Genomic DNA, 18,173 nt, shown 5'->3' on the forward strand with positions numbered 1-18,173 from the left:
AAAAACTGAAATAATATTATGTTGCCTTAATGTTAGAAAAGATAGCATATAAACAAAGCAATGTCTCCATAAATGAAACATGTTGGACAGCTTTACATTTTTATCTTTATTTATCTATACTTATACTTTTAAAATATAAAATTTGTCTTTTTATTCTCTGTACTATTATATTTGAATGGAAGAAATTTACTGAAGACTGGAGACACAGAATATCCAAATAAAAATTATTATGGTCTGAAGAGCAAGAAGAACAACTTGTAAAGACTTCCCTACAACTCAAAGCTTAAGAAGTACAGTAACAGTCTCCATGGGTACATTAGGTAGATTTTGTTGAACATAAATGACAGATTAATGTGTGCTGTACTTGAGAAAAAGCAAGAAGGACACCAAACTTTTTTATATATTTCTTTGAGCATACTATTAGAGAAGTGATAGAAACAATAAGTTCATAATGGCATCTTCAGGTCTAGTATTTGAATCAATCCAGCCTAAAGCATGAACAGAAGAATGTGAGAGATAGAACATAAAGTTTCCAGAGGGGTTTTCATGTACTGGTAAAAACCATAGGTCTTGAAGGCAAGTTCAGCCAGTGAAGTAGGAGGGTTAACTACAGATCTTCACTTCTACCTCCCCTTTCCCAAATCCAATACCCCAACCTCATCCTTAGCTTTGTAGCAGACGAATTGCTATCATCATCTCCCTTCACCTGCCCTCATATCCAATGGATTGCATAGATGTTCCCCTCCATCCTTCCTTCTTCCCAACTCATCCCTTTATTCCAATTACCAACTTGAGCACATATTTCCTGAGGAGCTGCAGGTCACTTCAGCCAGGGGAGTAGGTAGTCTGACTGGGGATCTTCATGTCTTCCTACTCTCCTCTAAATCCCATCAAACTGTCTCATCCCTAACTGTGTAGTAGACCACCTACTGTAGCCTCCCTTTTCTCTCTGCCCGTATCTCCAGTGAATCACATCAAGCTTCTCCTACAACTTTCCTTCCTGTTACCCATTGCTTCATCCCAGACCACACTCCAACTGGTACTACCTGGGCAGCTGCAGGCCACCAGGGATACAGGTAACACAACTGTGCCCCTTCATCCCTCTCTTCTTAATCCAGTTCCTGGTTTTACTCCCAAGTCTGTAGCAGACTACCTTCTTTCCTCCCTCCTTACTGTCCCCATCTCAAGTCAACCATATACATCTTCTCCAACCATCCTTCACACCCATCCTGTTATCTCAACCCCCCAATTCAGCAGGCATTCCCTAGAAACCTTCTAGCCAATCCTGTCCAAGAAGCAAGTAGGCTATCATAGCAGATAAACAGCCTTCAGATCTTCACTTTCCCAGCTTTCCTCCATATCCAATCCTTCAGTTTTATAACATGCCACCTCTTGTAGCCTCTTCCCAAATTCTGCACCCATTCCCCAGGGGACCAAACAGATCTTGATGGAAAAACCTGCATTCTCTAGTCTTGTGGATTCCAAGAGCACCCACCCTCAGCACATCTCCATTCCAAAGTGACAGCCCTCAATGCATAGTGGTATATTACTAGGAACCCTCTATACTACACATAGCAGAATGCTTGAATTTTAGGCAACATACATCCACCATACTCTACTTAAGAACCAGAGAGGGCAAAAGAGCTTGGTTGGCAAAGAATAAAAACACCCATCCAAAAGAACAAGGTCAAATACTAGTACCTAGAATTACAATCATGCCTAGACTCCATAATAAAAGCAATCAATAACAGTCAAAACAGTAAGTCTCTACTAGAGCCCAACAACCCTACCAGTAGGCTCTGAGAATTACAAAATAGCTAACGGATAAGAAAAGTATCTTAAGATGGCTGTCTATGAATATGACAGATGCCCTCAAAAAGGAAATGAACAAATCCCTTAAAGACCTCTGTGAAGACTCAAACTAACAGTGAAAGGAAACTAATAAACAACTTATAATCTGAAAGTAGAAATAGAATTAAAAAAAAAAGAAACTCCTGAAACCGACAAAAAGCTGGAAATGAAAATCATTTAAGAACTCAAGCAGAAACCTCAGAGGCAAGCTTCACCAAAATAATAAAATAAAAATACGGAATAAAAAGATGTCATAGAAGGTATGAAAACATCAGTCAAAAGGATATTTCAGTTCTTAATATCTATGTCCCAAACAGAATACCCACTTCTGCAAATGAAACACTAGTACAGCTTAAGCATCATGCTAACCCTTAGACAGTGATAGTAGAAGACTTCTATATCCCACTCTCACCAATAGACAAGTTTTCAAGATGAAAACTAAACAAAAAATTACTGGAGCTAACTGATGTTATAAAACAAAAGGACCACACAGATATTTACAGAACATGTCACCACACAAAAGAATATACTTCCTTCTTAGCACCTCATGAAAGTTTCTCCAATCCTTATCCTCATTCACAGACACAAAGCATGTCTCAACAGATACAAGAAAATTAAAACAAAATCCCGCATATGCCTCTCTGACCACAATGGATTAAATCTGGATATCAACAATAAAAACAACAGAAAGCTTACATACTCATGGAAAATGAACTAAAAAGAAAGAATGTACTGAAAAAATGGATCAAGGTAGAATAAATAATAAAAAAGAAATTAAAGACTTTCTAGAATTGAGTGAAAATGAATACACAACATATGCATTCTTATGGGACACACAGAAGATATTTCTAAAGAACACAAAGCACTAAATGTTCACAGTAGACAAAACAAAAACAAAACAAAACAACAACAACAAAAATGGAGAGACCTCATAATAGTAAATTAACATCACACCTGAAAGCTCTAGAAACAAAATAAAAAAAGAGCAACCACAAAACAAAACAACCAATCTACCAAACAAACAAAAACAGTAAGATACCATAAAAACAGTCTCTATGCCACATACTGAAATACTTCTCTGAAGCCTCTTGGGCCAGGTCTTCACAGTTCAGATCTCTCAGAGTGACAAATTCTTCCATATTCCTTCTAGGATGGCTGATTAAGCCTCGCTTAAAGCATTCCAGAAGCTTTTCAATTTTCTGAGGTCCCATTCGTCAAGTCTTGATCTTAGAGCATAAGCCATTGGTGTTATGTTCAGGAAAATTCCCCCCATGTCTAGGTGTAAGAGGTTCTTTCCCACTTTCTCTTCTATTAGGTTCATCCTTTCTGGTTTTATGTGGAGGTACTTGACCTACCTGGACTTGAGCTTTGTGCAAGGAGATAAGAATGGTTCAACTTTCATTTTTACACATGTAACTGCCAGTTGAACCAGCACCATTTGTTTCATGTTAAAAGTATTGGAGATAATAGGAATTCAAGGTCCATAACTAAGTGTAATAAAAGCAATATACATCAAGCTAATAGCCAACATCAAACTAAATGGAGAGAAACTTGGAACAATCCCACTAAAATCAAGGACAAAACAAGGCTACAACTCTCCCCCTATTTGGTCAATACCAGTACCTAGTCAGTATTCAAAATCCTAGCCAGAGCAATTAGGTAACCAAAGGAGATCAAAACAATACAAATTGGAAATGAGAAAGTCAACATATCACTATTTGCAGATGATATGATAGTATACATAAGTGACCCAAAAAATTTCATGAGAGAACTCCTACAGGTGATAAAAAACTTCAGCAAGGTAGCTGGATACAGAACTAACTCAAACAAATCATGAACTTTCCTCTACTCAGAAGATAAATGGGCTGAGATAGAAATTAGGAAAATGACACCCTTTACAATAGTCACAAATAATATGAAATATCTTGGTGTAACACTAACCAAGCAAGTGAAAAATCTGAATGACAAGAACTTCAAGTCTCTGAAGAAAGAAATTAAAGATTACAGAAGATGGAAAGATCTCCCATGCTCATAGATCAGCAAGATTAACATAGTAAATATGGCCATCTACCTTAAGCAATCTACATATTCAATGCAATCCTCATCAAAATTCTAACTCACTTCTTCACAGAGATAGAAAGATCAATTCTCTAATTTATCTGGAATAACAAATACTCAGGATATCAAAAACCATTCCAAACAATAAAAGTACTTCTGGGCAAATCACCATCCCTGATCTCAAGCTGTATTATAGAGCAGTAGTGATTTTAAAAAACAAAACAAAACAAAACAAAACAAAACATGTTATTGGTACAGAGACAGACAAGTAGATCAATGGAATAGAATTGAAGACCCAGAAATGAACCCACATACCTATGGTCACTTGGTCTTTGACAAAAGGACCCAAAAACCTTCCAGTGGAAAAAAAGACAGCATTTTCAACAAATGATGCTGAGTTTATATTCTTATGACTCCCATATCACTGAGCAAATGCAAACTACCTCTAATGTGTACTGACACTTGCTCTAACTTTATAAAGCCATTTAATCTTCAGAATTTGAAAGCCCAAGTAATAATCTTCATATTTGTTATAAATTTTCTAGAAAAACCCAAAGTAAGTAAGGCCTTTCTGGTCAGAGAAAAGAATAGGCTAACTCCAGATATTCACCTCTCCCTAGCTCCATCAAGTCCTTATTCTGTCCAGTTTGGTGTTTTTATGTGATTCCTGAATGTGTGAATGGGTCTTTGACTCATGTTCTTTCTCTTAGGCCCTTTTCCCTCTGATTGTCTTGTCCAAGCTCAATGTGATAGTTTTATTTTTATCTTAATATTTTTTTATCTTTTTAGTAAATGAATTAATGAATGGTTGGAGGGATAGAAACGTAGCTACTGGGCTAAAGATTATCAACTGAACTGTCATTAATACCTGCTGGGAAAGGGAAAGTCACTTTTCTCCAATGGAATGACAAAGTACCACCCAGTCCAATGCAGGTCTCATGTAAACCAGTAGTGGATCAATATATAATGGGCTCCACTGGTTTGTTTTGATGCTGTTGCTTTACTTTAATTTGTTTTCTTTTCTTTTTAAGTGCTTTTTATTCAGTTATAGCTTTGTTTTATTTTGTTTGCTTTGTTTTTCTTTGACATGATGTTTTATTTTGTTATCATAGTTTTGTGGGATTTTGTATTGTATTTTTGTTTGTGTGTTGAGAAAGAACATAAAGTTAGGTGACTCAGGAAGGGAGAGGATCTGTAAAGACTTGGTGGAGGGGAAGAATATGAATAAAACCTCTTTAATTCTAAAGATGTTTAAAATAAAAATGTAAAAAATAAAAAAACTTGTAATACAGTAAGTTAAAGTATGTAACTGCCAATGTACTTAACTGTTTGAAATTATTAAGAGTTCAGTGATAAATTACATTTGAAAATCCTCAGATTATCAGTATAAAATATAGTTATTCACATCAAATATTCTCTATCAACCCTTTGCTGTCAAATATCTTACTTATTGCTTTCAGTTGTTTACCTATTCAAAGCTGTAGATTCTCTCACTGGTGATGTCATCTGTTCAGGCTCTAGTCATTAGGCTACTGTAACATGTCTCAGTTTGAAGTACCTATCTGTAGAATATAACAACTACCTATGCATCATGCAATTGCTCTTGTAGCCTAGAGATCTATCCTTCAAAATCTCAAACCACAGATTTTTAAAATATCAAAGAAGTGAGTTTTAACATGTATTAAATAATCATGAAAAAGAGCTAAATGCAAACTCATAAAGCAGTAACTATGGGGCCGCACATTTAAGAATGCACAGGAACTGAAGTCATATGACAGAAATATTAGCCAAGATTAGAGACTGTACTCTCTGAGATACCTGCATAGAAAAGATGGGAACAACAGAAAGAAAATGCTGCAGAGGAACCTTTCCAGGCTCTGCCTCTGAATATCAGTGAAGAGAAATTATTATGCACCCAATCTTAGAGTAACATGCATTTTGCAATAAATAACTTCTAAGCCTCTCAATATTTCATAAGAGACATTAGAAGGTAATCTACAAACGGTATATCAAGAACTAAACGACCTTTATTTGTGATGAAAATACCTTCACATAAAGTCAGAACTTTGCAGTAGACTTGGCAGATTTGCCAGCATTCTGCCTTTCATAACAGCTCTGAAGAATGAGAGTATTTTTAAAAATCTTCAACAGCTAATGGCAATTTCCTGTAGCAAGGTAGGCTGAGGGTTAAACGTTATTTCTGCTCTACGAAGTACAAATCCAAAAAAAAAATCAGAATTCAGTTATGTATGTAAATGTGTCCATATATGTGTGTGCATATGTGTTGGGCAACTATCCAGTTAATCAGCCATGTGACACACTTAGGAAAAAGTAAACTTGATTTTTGAGATTTGATTTAGTTGGGGACAGAGCAAAAGCTATTTGCTTAGCATTTATTCATATATAAAAAAGTCTCAAGAGTCGCTTTTTTGGGGATTAGAGGGAAAACACAAGGTTACAGATGTCTTTATATATTTTTATTTATTTTCATGACAATTCTAAGACTAAATACTGTCATTATTTACATTTATTCAGTCGTGGAACCTAGAATGATATATGTTCTAGACCATGATTCTGATAGTGATTGAAAGTCAGTTACCAAGTTCACACATTGTGGCCAATGGGGGAGAATTGTCTTGAATATACATGTTGCAACATTTTCTCTGTCGAGTCACATTAGGGCAGTGACAAACCTGTGATTAGACAGGAATAGAGAGGTGGAGCTAGAAGTTGAGAGGAAAAAGGGCAGAGAGCAGGAAGGGGCGGAGCTTCTTCATCATGGAGGCAGAGGAAGAGGACGATTCAGAACCGGAGTGGTTATAACAATCAGGATAAGGTTTTTACAAGGTTAAATTAACTGGGTTAAAATTTGTCTTTATCATTTGGCATTGAAATTACTGTAGTGGCATCTTGTAATGTGATCTTATTATTACATAAACCAATTGGCATTTTGTAATTGTGATCTTGTTATTATATAAACCTGATTAGGTAACTAAGCCTTAAGTGTCATGCTTTACTGGGTTCTAGGAGTTAGATGAATGATTGTGGGAGTGTGTAAAGGGTTGCATGTGAGCAAGATGTTGCTGCTAGCTGGGGGAAAATAGCCAGAAATCTCCGGGACTTAGTGCTGAGTTCGGATGGTACCAGCACTAGAAGGTGCTCCTGCGGGAAAGAGTTTTCAGGGTGGTTTCTTTCACTTTCTTTTCTTTTCTTTTTTTTTTTTTTTTTTTTTTTTTTTTTTTTTTTTTTTTTTTTTAATATTCCCAAAACATGTATAGATCCCTCATCTTCTGAAGCCTTGAAACTCAAGTTGAAATACTAATATTTTGCTTAAATCTAGTAATATAGTTCTTAAAATAAGTTAGTTAGATTTTTTTCCCACTATGGTTTTTATAGAGAAATGGATGCTTAAGCTAGATGCTCTGTACCCTTGTCACTACCAAGGCCAAGATGGCCAGGCCTATAATTATGCACATGGGTAGCCCCTACACCAAGGATGCTGAAATGATCCAGGCCACATCCTACAACTACCCTGTGCCTGTGCTAGATAATAAGAACATGCCTGATGTGCACAGTCAGTGACTCTGGGATCGAGCCGGAAATAGCTAAAAACCCTGTCAATGCTCCTGCTGATTGAAGAGGCCCCCTTCCCTGTTGCCTTCCCACAGAAATGTGAAAACCAACTGCCTCAAAAGTTATGAAACTAATTTGCTTAACAGAATATCACCAGCTAATATCACAATCTATGATAATAACTTCTAATAGCGAAGCTTGTCCCTTTTATTGATACTTGATTCATTTTTATCTTTCCACTGTCTGCTGCAATCTAGTGAGCCATGGGTTGTACAAAGTAACTGCTGTTTGACTGTAAATCAAAGGTCACTTAAGCATATCTGTAGACACACCTGCCATCATTATGCATTCTTTTTAACATTAAAGTGTCCATCTTCATCTTTGCTGTTTGTTCCTTTTTGTGTATAGTTGACTCTCAAACTCAAAAACAATTCAAAGGCTTTTGCTTTCTTGATTCTGATCTAAACAGTTCTTGAAAAATGTATGAATCAGAGGATCAAAAATGGTACTGCCATGTAACACTTGCAAAATATGTCTTTTGGAAATGAGGCTAGCTTATTTGGATATTTAATTGAGTTAAGCATTCACCTCAATTTTAATTATTGAAATAAATTATATATTATGTTTGATATATGCTTTTTATTTTAGCATAGAGTTTTATTGAAGAACTCCTTAGATTGGCTTTTTGTGCCTGTTCTTTTGTAAATTATAAATTATATCTTCCCTTAGAAACAATAATGATAAGAGTTATTATTGATTTAGATTGTATTATACAAGACACTTACAGCAAACAGATGGAACACTCAGAGCAGCATCTCTCCAGAATGCTTATATGCAAAGTATTCTAAAGGAATGAGGTGGACATGGGAAAACCACAAGGGCTAGACAACAAATCAGAAGGTATTTCCATCCTTAGCAGTGAATTATGGAAGAAGCAAGAGGTGGCTGGATTTGGAGAGAGTTGTGAGCTGAGCAGAGAGAGCAAACATTAGTAGGGCACTTATCACCTGATATCTATGAGATGCACTGACTTAAGGAAACATTAGAACATAAAAATGAAGGGCCCTGTCATTTTATTCTGCCTTTGGGAATTATTTCCGTGTCTCACATTGTCTGAATCCAACTGTAAGTCAGAATGCATAGTAAGTCAGAATGAGTAAGTGCCAAATTGGAATCAGCCAATTTTCACCATACTGATGAGGCATTTCAAAGAGACAGCAGCTAAATGACAGAAAAGAGGTCAGGAGACCACACTAGACTACCATACTTAGAAACCAATGCATAAATCAATACACAATATATGGTGCATGTTTCCATACTTAATGTTTTCCCTTTTAAAGTCTCTTCTTAAGTCATAGGTTATTTAGCTTCAATGTAAGTCAATGACCTTATACACCTCGTTAATATCACACTAGTCATTTGTTTGGCATTTTATTAATCACCTAAAATAATCTCAACCAGAAATGTGGGTTCATACAAATTAACTGCCTATATTTAATTTGTTGCAAAATGTATTATTTTATTCACTTGGTCCAAGACTCAAAGCCTTATAGTTTTCTCAGTGTGACAGCAGTGACATTATGGAACCCAGTTGTGAGATGTTAGTCTTCTGCTGTAAGTCTTTAAACATATTTTCTTATACCTGATAAATTATGCCCATTATTTGAGATCCCACTACTTCTTTTTTAAAATTATCATTCCCCTTACTCTTATCTGGTCCTCAAGAAATATAACACACCCTGCTCTCAAACATTTTTTAGGTCTCTACTCTGTTTTTCACATCTACACCATTTGTGAGCATAGTATCTTTTCTAGGAAGAGCATTCAGCATTTCTCCCATCACCGTGCCAGTCTGGATACATAAGCCACACATCAGTCAATAGGGAGCAAGTATTCAGACTTCTGTCATTCTTCTGAGACATTTTTGTCCAGCAGAATAGAGCATTACTTTTTCACAGTATTACCATAGCATTTTTGAATTTGATTAGTTTGTTTTGCCATGCTTGAATATTAAACTCATTAAGATCAGCAATCTTGACTAGTCTTCTGTCTAGAAAAAATGAAACATGTCATACTAGTTGACAGTTCTACTGGAACAAAAAGGATATATAGAAAGGATTTTCTAATTTTCCAAGATTTTCTCCTATATTCCTATATTGGACTTTATAGCAATCACCTTTATTTATTTATATTGGAAGAGTGGTATTTAGAAGGCACAAAGCAAAAGGAATGAGTAAGTGCTGGAATTCTGGCCTTGTTATTTTCTGAATAAAAATAATCAGAGCACGTTTTGGTCACAATATTTTTCATGTCAGATTGAGATCAAGGATTTGTTCCTAATTTTATCATGTGACTCTTCCTGCATACAGAACAGTGTAGAAACAAAAGGCTTCCTCCTAGACTGTGTTCTGAGTACTACTTTGTTCAAGGCTCACCAGTGACTACACTAATCCCAAACATTCCTGCATTGCTGGAATAGCAACGTTTATCATGTATGACCAAGTAGCTACTTAATTCATGTTAGAATAAAGTCTGACCCTCCATAGCTATGTTAACATATTTTCATACTTTGAGTCTGTAGATAGTTCTGAATGCTTGCTGACCACATTAAGCCTCATACAATCCCCATATATTGACTAGAAGTCTTTCTGTGATTATTGTCTAGATAATAGACATGTCTTTTGTTTTTGTTTATATATATAATATATATATATATATATATAATATATATAGTGCACATCGTTGGGTGTGATCCTCAATTAGGCTACCCTTTTTCCTTGTATCCCGTGTTTCCTGGCATTTTCCCCAACTTTCTGGTTTTGCTCCATTCCCTGTGTCATTGGCATGTTCCATAGCCCTGGATGATCCTCTACTTCAACTAATCTTTCATTTAGAGAAAAAACTTTATAGTCTATTTTTCTCTTTCTTAAAACAGACAATAATATTTAATGAATATCAGCTTCTACTGTGATTCTTCCAAATTATGGGGAAGCCAGAGTCTCAGATAGTCTCTGACATAATTTCCAGGTACTGTGTAGCCTCCTCACACCATTGCATCTGTCATTTCATAATGCTCGTATTGTCAGCAGGGAGGGCTGACAAAAACCTGGCTTAGTGCTTCATGTAGATCTCCAATCATCTGAGACATGTATTGAAATAGAAGATGAAGATATTATGTACGTTCATGCCACAACTCTTGTGACTCTTCTTATGTTGTTTACCTTTGTTTGATTTTTCGTGTAATTTACTTGGTCTTTTTTTTTTTTTTTAATGTTTTTGAGACAGGAACTCATGTTACCCATTGTTTCTCTGAACTTTGAGCAGAGGCTGAATTTCAACTCCTGTTCCATATCGTCCTTCTTCTAGCCTCCAAATTCTAGGTTTGCAGGCATTTACCCTTAAGTCTGAATTTTGGGGGCTTTCATATTTTTGTTTTTATTTAATATAGAAAGCTTACCTTTCTCAAAACTCTTGCCTCCTCCTAACAACTTGTAAGATTTGCTTCCTTTGATACCACACCCGGTTTTCTATTTGTGCAGTTCCTAGCATGTATTGTCATCTTAGTTTATGCCTTTGTCTAAATTTTGTTCAAGCGCTCTTAAGTACTCATCTGTCCTATGGGATGCAAGCTCTCTAATTTGGGATTTACGCTATTCATCCATGAATGAATATTTTTCTACAGTTTGCCATAATTTATCAAAAACCAACCTTACACTGAATAAAATCAGTATAGCTAAAGACCAAGCATACAGCTGTTTTCAAATAAAATCTTGCGAATCCATAATAATAAAAAAAATGCCAGCAAATAGTTCAATTAAACTTTTTGATTTTAAAGTTTATTCAAAGTAAAGTCTCACCTGCATACTGTGGATTCTCTGTGTAAGAAACAGGGAGAACTACGTAGCTTCTGTACCTGTTGAGTCTCACAGAAAATCTACCGGAAACAAAAATACAAGCCCATGTGAGCAAATACAAAAGATTAGAATAAAGCCTTAGGTGACCAAAGTTACTGCTGTTATTTCAACTCCTGTACATCATTAGTGAAAAAAAAATTGCATAATGGCAAATTTACTAGCCTTATCTTTAAAATTCTTAGGCAATGCACATTATCTAAGCATCAGTGACTCTTCTGAATATACAGACTGATTAAACCAAATATAAAAGTTATCACTTGCATTTATGAATTCTGATCCTTTTTGGCCTTGTAGCCATACACATGTCTATGACTTTGGAGAACAGGTTTAGGCTCAGCCTCGTGGCAGCTCCTGCAGGGCTAATCAGAAGGGCTGCTGTGACCAAGCTGAAGTGGAAGTTGCAGCTGCTTGGGAGACATTTTTCATTAAAGCTTCCTGCCAGTGGCAATACAGAATCAAGAATGAATTTCCGTAACAAAATGTGACACATACAAGGTACTTGGACACAGTATTCAACATTTTCTCATGGTGGCATTGTGTGTTGCCACCATGAATGGGGATAAAATCTTTAAGCTATTATTGTCATTAGCATTCACCCTAGGACAATCTGGCTAAATCTGAACATTTCTATATTTCTAAGTAATAATTATAAAACATAGCTTGCTTTTGCAAATGAAATTTTAAATATGTTCAGCACTTAAAATTAATTATAGCTATGGACAAAGGCTAGAGAACAATTTAAATTTTGCTAAAATAACAAAACCACGGTTAACATTTTTCTGTTACTATGATTTTGTTTTATTATAACATATATAATATTATATTAATTAAAATTTAAGGTTCTTTACCAAGGGCAAAGTTTAAAGCTATATTCATGTTCTATGTGTTATTCTCTGATGTTTACCTGTAGTTTGAGGATAAGCCAATTTCTATAATTCTTAGTCTAATAGATCCTTTGAAACAAAGCTTTACAAAGAAATAATAGTAGCAATTTTGAATCTTTATTATCATTGTTATATAAAGTTCTTAAGGTTTTATATTTAATAGATATTTTTATTAATTATTTGAGAATTTTAAAATGTATTTTTATTACAATTATCCTCAATTCTTCCCCTTTGCATTTCCCAGATCCATTCTTCTCCCCTTGCCACCCACCTTCCTATCTTCTTTTTAACTTCTTAATTTAATAACTCATTGATTTTAATTTGTATTACCCATATATTTATATGTGTAGGCCCATGCACAACAGCATGATCCATGTTAAAAGAACCATATCCTTAAAGAAAATTAGCTCTCCCTCTGCCTGAAGCTATCAATTATACATACTCCTCAGGAGTGGGGGTATACAAAACTTTAACCCATGATAGAACATTGACTACCTTAGTTTTGTGTAGGTCTTGTACAGGTAACCACAAATGCTATGAGAGGAAGTATGTAGTAGTTCTATCATGTTAAGGAGAATTAATTTTTCTCTGTTTTTCCCTATCTTCTACACTCTTTCCGTTCTCTCTTACAAGATGCTCATCTGATCCTTTAGATAGGATATAATATAATGCACCATTGATGAGTTGTATACTCCATAGTCATCTAGTCTTCATGGTTTCTTTATCGTTTGAATACTTCAGGGTTTACCTGCTGGATGAACATGTGATGAGCTCTGAGAACTACAATAATTTCTGGGTAGAAAGATAAAAATGTAAAGGGTAGTTTGTTATGTCCATAAAGTCAAACTGTAGTTAGTTTTACTCTTGAGGCTTGTTTTGATTGAATTTTCCTAATGGGTAAGGATGCTGAACATGTGTGTGCATGTGCACATGCATGTGTGTGTGCGCGTGCATGCATGCCTGCCTGCATTTGTGTGTGTATGTGTGTATAAAAGGTTGTTTTTTTTTTTTAAATGAGTCCTGTTTCTCTCACTGTGATTAAAAGGAATTCAACCTTATTTTCTCAGGTTGTACACCTAATTCAAAAACTTTCAGAAATATAGCCCTAGTATTGGAGAAATAAAATAGAAAATTCATGACTTACGTGGAGAAAAATTAGATTCTTGCTCACAAGTAAGTTTACGATGGTTTCTTTCACGACGTCTAATAAAAGGCTTCTTGTTTTATTCATTAATATCTACATGTATTTCTTTGATCATCCAGAGGAAAAACAGCTCAGAATTTATGAAAGGAAGTATCCACAAAAGAAAGAGGTTTTAGAAACATCTCCGGTTGCTACAAACTGCATCATCTAAAGACATTTGTATTTTAAACCAGATGGGACTTTTTACAAGGTTTCAAATATGGGGATGTACGTACTGACTGTAATCACACAAATCTCTTGAAGTAATATAATCCTTAAGGGAGGTATAAATCTCCCAAAGAAGAGAAGACAGATATGTCAATGCTTGAGAACAAAAAGCATCCAGAGGGTCATGCAACCTGCCTCTCTCCATGCGTGAGATCACTACCTCAGCTACAGGTGTCTAATGATAAATTCATAATGTGTATGCACCATCTGAATATGTGTGCATAACAAGCAAGTAAAAACACATGGGCTGTTCAATTCAATTACTGCTTAAGTCCCTACAGAATGCTAGTCACTATATCAACTCTCCCACTTCAACTGGAGAATAATTCCTTTATACTTAATATCTGATGCATGAAGACTGTCTTCAAGTTACGAGTTTATCTCTGAATTCCAGGAATTCAGTGTTGTTACTTAGAGCTGAGTTTCATAATATCTTACTTACGTTTGACTTGAAATACAACATAATTTTACTCGGTATTATCCCTTTCATTTCCTCATGTAACATGGCTCAACTATTGGTGAAAAAAATCACACAATCTTCAGATATATAGAATTGTAAATGTTAAATAATTACTTGAAAGGCAGAGACAAGGAATGTGTGGGTGATGTGAAATAGCATAATATAATGAGTTCATATTTTATATCCTGAGATTGGGCTGATAGGCAGTCACCCTTTCAGACATGCTGAATATTATCTCCGTATAACACCACCACCACCACCACCACCAAAACAACCCCCACAACAAGCTAATACAACCCACAAATGCACAGAAATGAAAACCAAAGCATGGAAGCAAGTTTTCAATGAGCCAATCTCCATGCCAAGTGAAGCAACAGAAGAGCTGAACTGCTGCTTGAAAGCAAAAATATCCTGTGTAGATACTGAAAGAAAATCTTCATTTATATACACAAATAATAAAGGTTTGTATAGCTATACAAACCTATGTTTACATAGCTATGTTTCTTTGGTTTATTTCATTTATTAATATATTTTAAGTAACTTCTACTTTTGCTTAATTTATTTTGCCAACATTCTATCAATAAATATTTCTTTATTATCTATGTAATGATATCAGAGTATTGTTTACTTTTACTTCAAACAGTGCAGCCTACTCATGTAAAGTAATACTTGCTTATGTAGTTTTTTTCCATTACTGAAAAGCATGTTTACTTAGGTAAAAGTGACTCTCTAGAGTGTTTTGTAATAACCGACTGCAATGGCTAAATATGTTTTTGGAGGAATGTTGATAATTGCAGACCTCCATTATTCAACACTGTAAAAATTCATTTGATGATGATCAAAGCCAAGAGTTCCCCACACTCTGGTAAGTGATTTCTGTGAGGCTTTCTGGTCAGCAGAGTTCAAATACACTGAGAGGTTCCACTTGTCATGTGGTTTATAAGAAAGCCAAGTATCAAGTTGGAATATACATGTTGCTACATTCAAATAGGTATACATACTATGACAGTAATGACCAGGTGATAGATCTCACAATCAATGGGATACTTTGTGTGTGACAATTTGGTTTCATTTTTACTATACAAAAAAAAAATTATCTTAAAAGCAGTACTTTGTAATTCATTATTACATAAGGTAGGGATTCCCAGAGGATAGTTCCAGCAGAACCATGATTAAAAGATAAATTATACACCTTTATTTTACATTTAATTTACAGGTTGGAAACAAGAGCAACTCAATACAGTGAAGCCAAAGCAGTCAAACTTTCCATGTAGTTTTTACTGTAATCTTCTTCATGTAACTTGCAGTACCGGTAACTTGAAAGCACCACCCATTTCTGGTGTTTTATGTTAGTATTTCTGCAGAGCTGGAAGCTCATTTGTAGCCTGGGAAGCAGATCATATTGAGTCTTCTGGAAATAACTCCCGATCAGTTTTCTCCTTTATAGAAATGCTGTGGAAAATTATAAAAGTGACCATAGTTTTTTGGGAAATGAGAAAACTTATCTGTGGAACATGGCTTTTAAGACTTGTCCAGCATTGTTGAATTACAAATGGTGCAGTGAATATCTCTTATCCCATACTCAATGTGGACAGCAAGAAAAGGCAGGTTTTTTTAGAGAGATAAAAGTCTGCTGTGATCATGGTGATCATAAAAGTTTGCCAAATAGAGGACACCACTCTGTAGAGGAAATTATATAGATTGCAATTCTAGCTCCTATTAGTACTTATGGAAAGAAATGTCATGCTTCCAGAAAGGTGATATGGAGAGAGGGAAAGGGAGCAAAAAGAGAAAGAGGTCAAGAGAAAAATTTGTCATCTGCCACAATGAGCATATTTTAGAAAAATTACTTAGTATTTTTTAATTAAACACTTGCAACGTGTGTAGAACTTATTCAAAAAAATGGGTGAAGTTTTTTATGTTTTCCTTTGGTTTTATTTTTGATGTTTATTTTTGATCTGGGATGTTATAAAGTTTACCAACATACACACTTTATATATACAGAGAAGGCATTCTTTAATATATAAGGCTTGAAATTTTCTAACTATAATAAAACCATTCATCTACACATTTAAGATTAATGAATGCCACTTGAATTAGCTCAAACACATGCACACATAATACATCAAAACATTGAAAGCAAGTATAGACATAATCCTGAAAGCACCAAGAAGAATGTGGTTGATTGATTACACACAGTCTTCAATGGTGCTGACAGGAGAGCTGAAGAACAGAGTGTAGAGGATGGCAAGTCCAAGGACCTGAACAAAATGACGTTTCCAATCACAGAATCCTAAATCCGGACAAAACTACTTTTTAGCAACTGGAGATAAATTGAGATATTCCAAGATGAGCACAAATTCTTCGAGTCAAAAAAGAAAAGAAATTAGTAGGTATTAAGTCACCTTTACAAAACATAACCATGTACAATTAAACAAACAAACAGGTAAGTAGAATTTTTAAAGGACACTGTTGAATGTAGCACTACAGGTTAACAAAGAAGGAAGGATCACTTTGGTAACTGCAACATGTCTCTTTCTTTTTATTTAAAAACAATTACTTAAAACAGTATTTTAAGGAAAAAAAGCCTTATTAATGACTCAAAACATAATCCAAGAATGGAGTCATGGGAGGGAAATTCTGAGTGCTTGTGAGAGAAAACAGGCCAAAAAAAACAAAAGACAGTTTCTTCAGAAATATGCAAATGTTCATGGAATGTGTTTTTTTGCTCCTCTTAGGTATAGTGGAGAGGAGTGACCTCACATTACATTCATTACTCATTACCACTGTTTATGGTTATTAGAACTATTGTTGTTGTTGTTTGGGGTTTTTTATTTGTTTGTTTGTTTTTTGTTTTTTTTTCCCACATGCAGTTTGTCTTTGTGATTGTACACTTCACATAGGTGACTCTTCTCATCCCTCTGAGGACAAATTGCTAGATGCTCTGAGTAAAGTTGGTTATTGCTTGAGACTTTAGTCCATATCAGTTTTAAGCTCTGATCTCCTAGGTTTCTGCTACCAACTAGAGTGGAAAAGAGATCAACAGAGAGTACATTAAAACATTATATTGTTGAAGAGTACAGCCATGTAGCACCACTTTTTATAAATATGAATGAGTAACTATTCTAGTATATATTAATTAAAGATATACATTTCGATTATCAGAATACCAATAAGGAAGTAACTCAAAGACATACAGTAAAATAAACATCAGAGCATTAAAAAATCAAACATAAAAATATTAAAAATGCTACAGTTTAAGAGGTGGCTGAGCAGTTAAAAAAATTTTAATGCTCTTACAGAGGATCCAAGCTCAAGTCTCAACACCGCTGCTCCAAACCCAGAGAATACAATGCCCTTCTGGCTTTTACAGGCAGACACATACATGTGACATACAATAACACACAGATATACACACACAAAAAAGCAATTTCTTTTCTTAAATATTACAATTTGACTACATTAATATTTGAGCATATAAACATTGACCAAAACTTTATTATCCTGGTGCTGACATTAATCACTCAAAACTTTTCATGTTATTTTATAAATACATTCATCATAACTTTACATAATAGCATGTTATTTTAAACCTTCTTTGTCTCATTTATATATGAAGAAGAATGGAGAAAGAATTAATTTGAACATGTAACAATTTTACACAGGTATATTAGAATATGTTCATGGATTCATGCCATGTGTTATATTATGTTAAATCTACAGAACATTTTATTTTTTAAGCTGGATATTACAGTTATTCAACTCTCTCTCTCTCTCTCTCTCTCTCTCTCTCTCTCTCTGTGTGTGTGTGTGTGTGTGTGTGTGTGTGTTTGTGTGTGTGTGTGAGTAATTATATGTGTGGGGGTCTCTGTGTTGTAGTACTTAGGTAGAAACTAGAGGATATCTTGTTTGAGTTGGTGCTCTCCTTTCGCCCCTTATATTTAAGAACTTAGGTTATCAGGCATGGCAGCTGTGTGGCATACCTGCTGTGGTATTTCATTACTCACCAAAGCACTTTAAAA

This window comes from Mastomys coucha, unplaced genomic scaffold (genome assembly GCF_008632895.1).
Source record: "Mastomys coucha isolate ucsf_1 unplaced genomic scaffold, UCSF_Mcou_1 pScaffold6, whole genome shotgun sequence".
Classification (NCBI taxonomy): domain Eukaryota; kingdom Metazoa; phylum Chordata; class Mammalia; order Rodentia; family Muridae; genus Mastomys; species Mastomys coucha.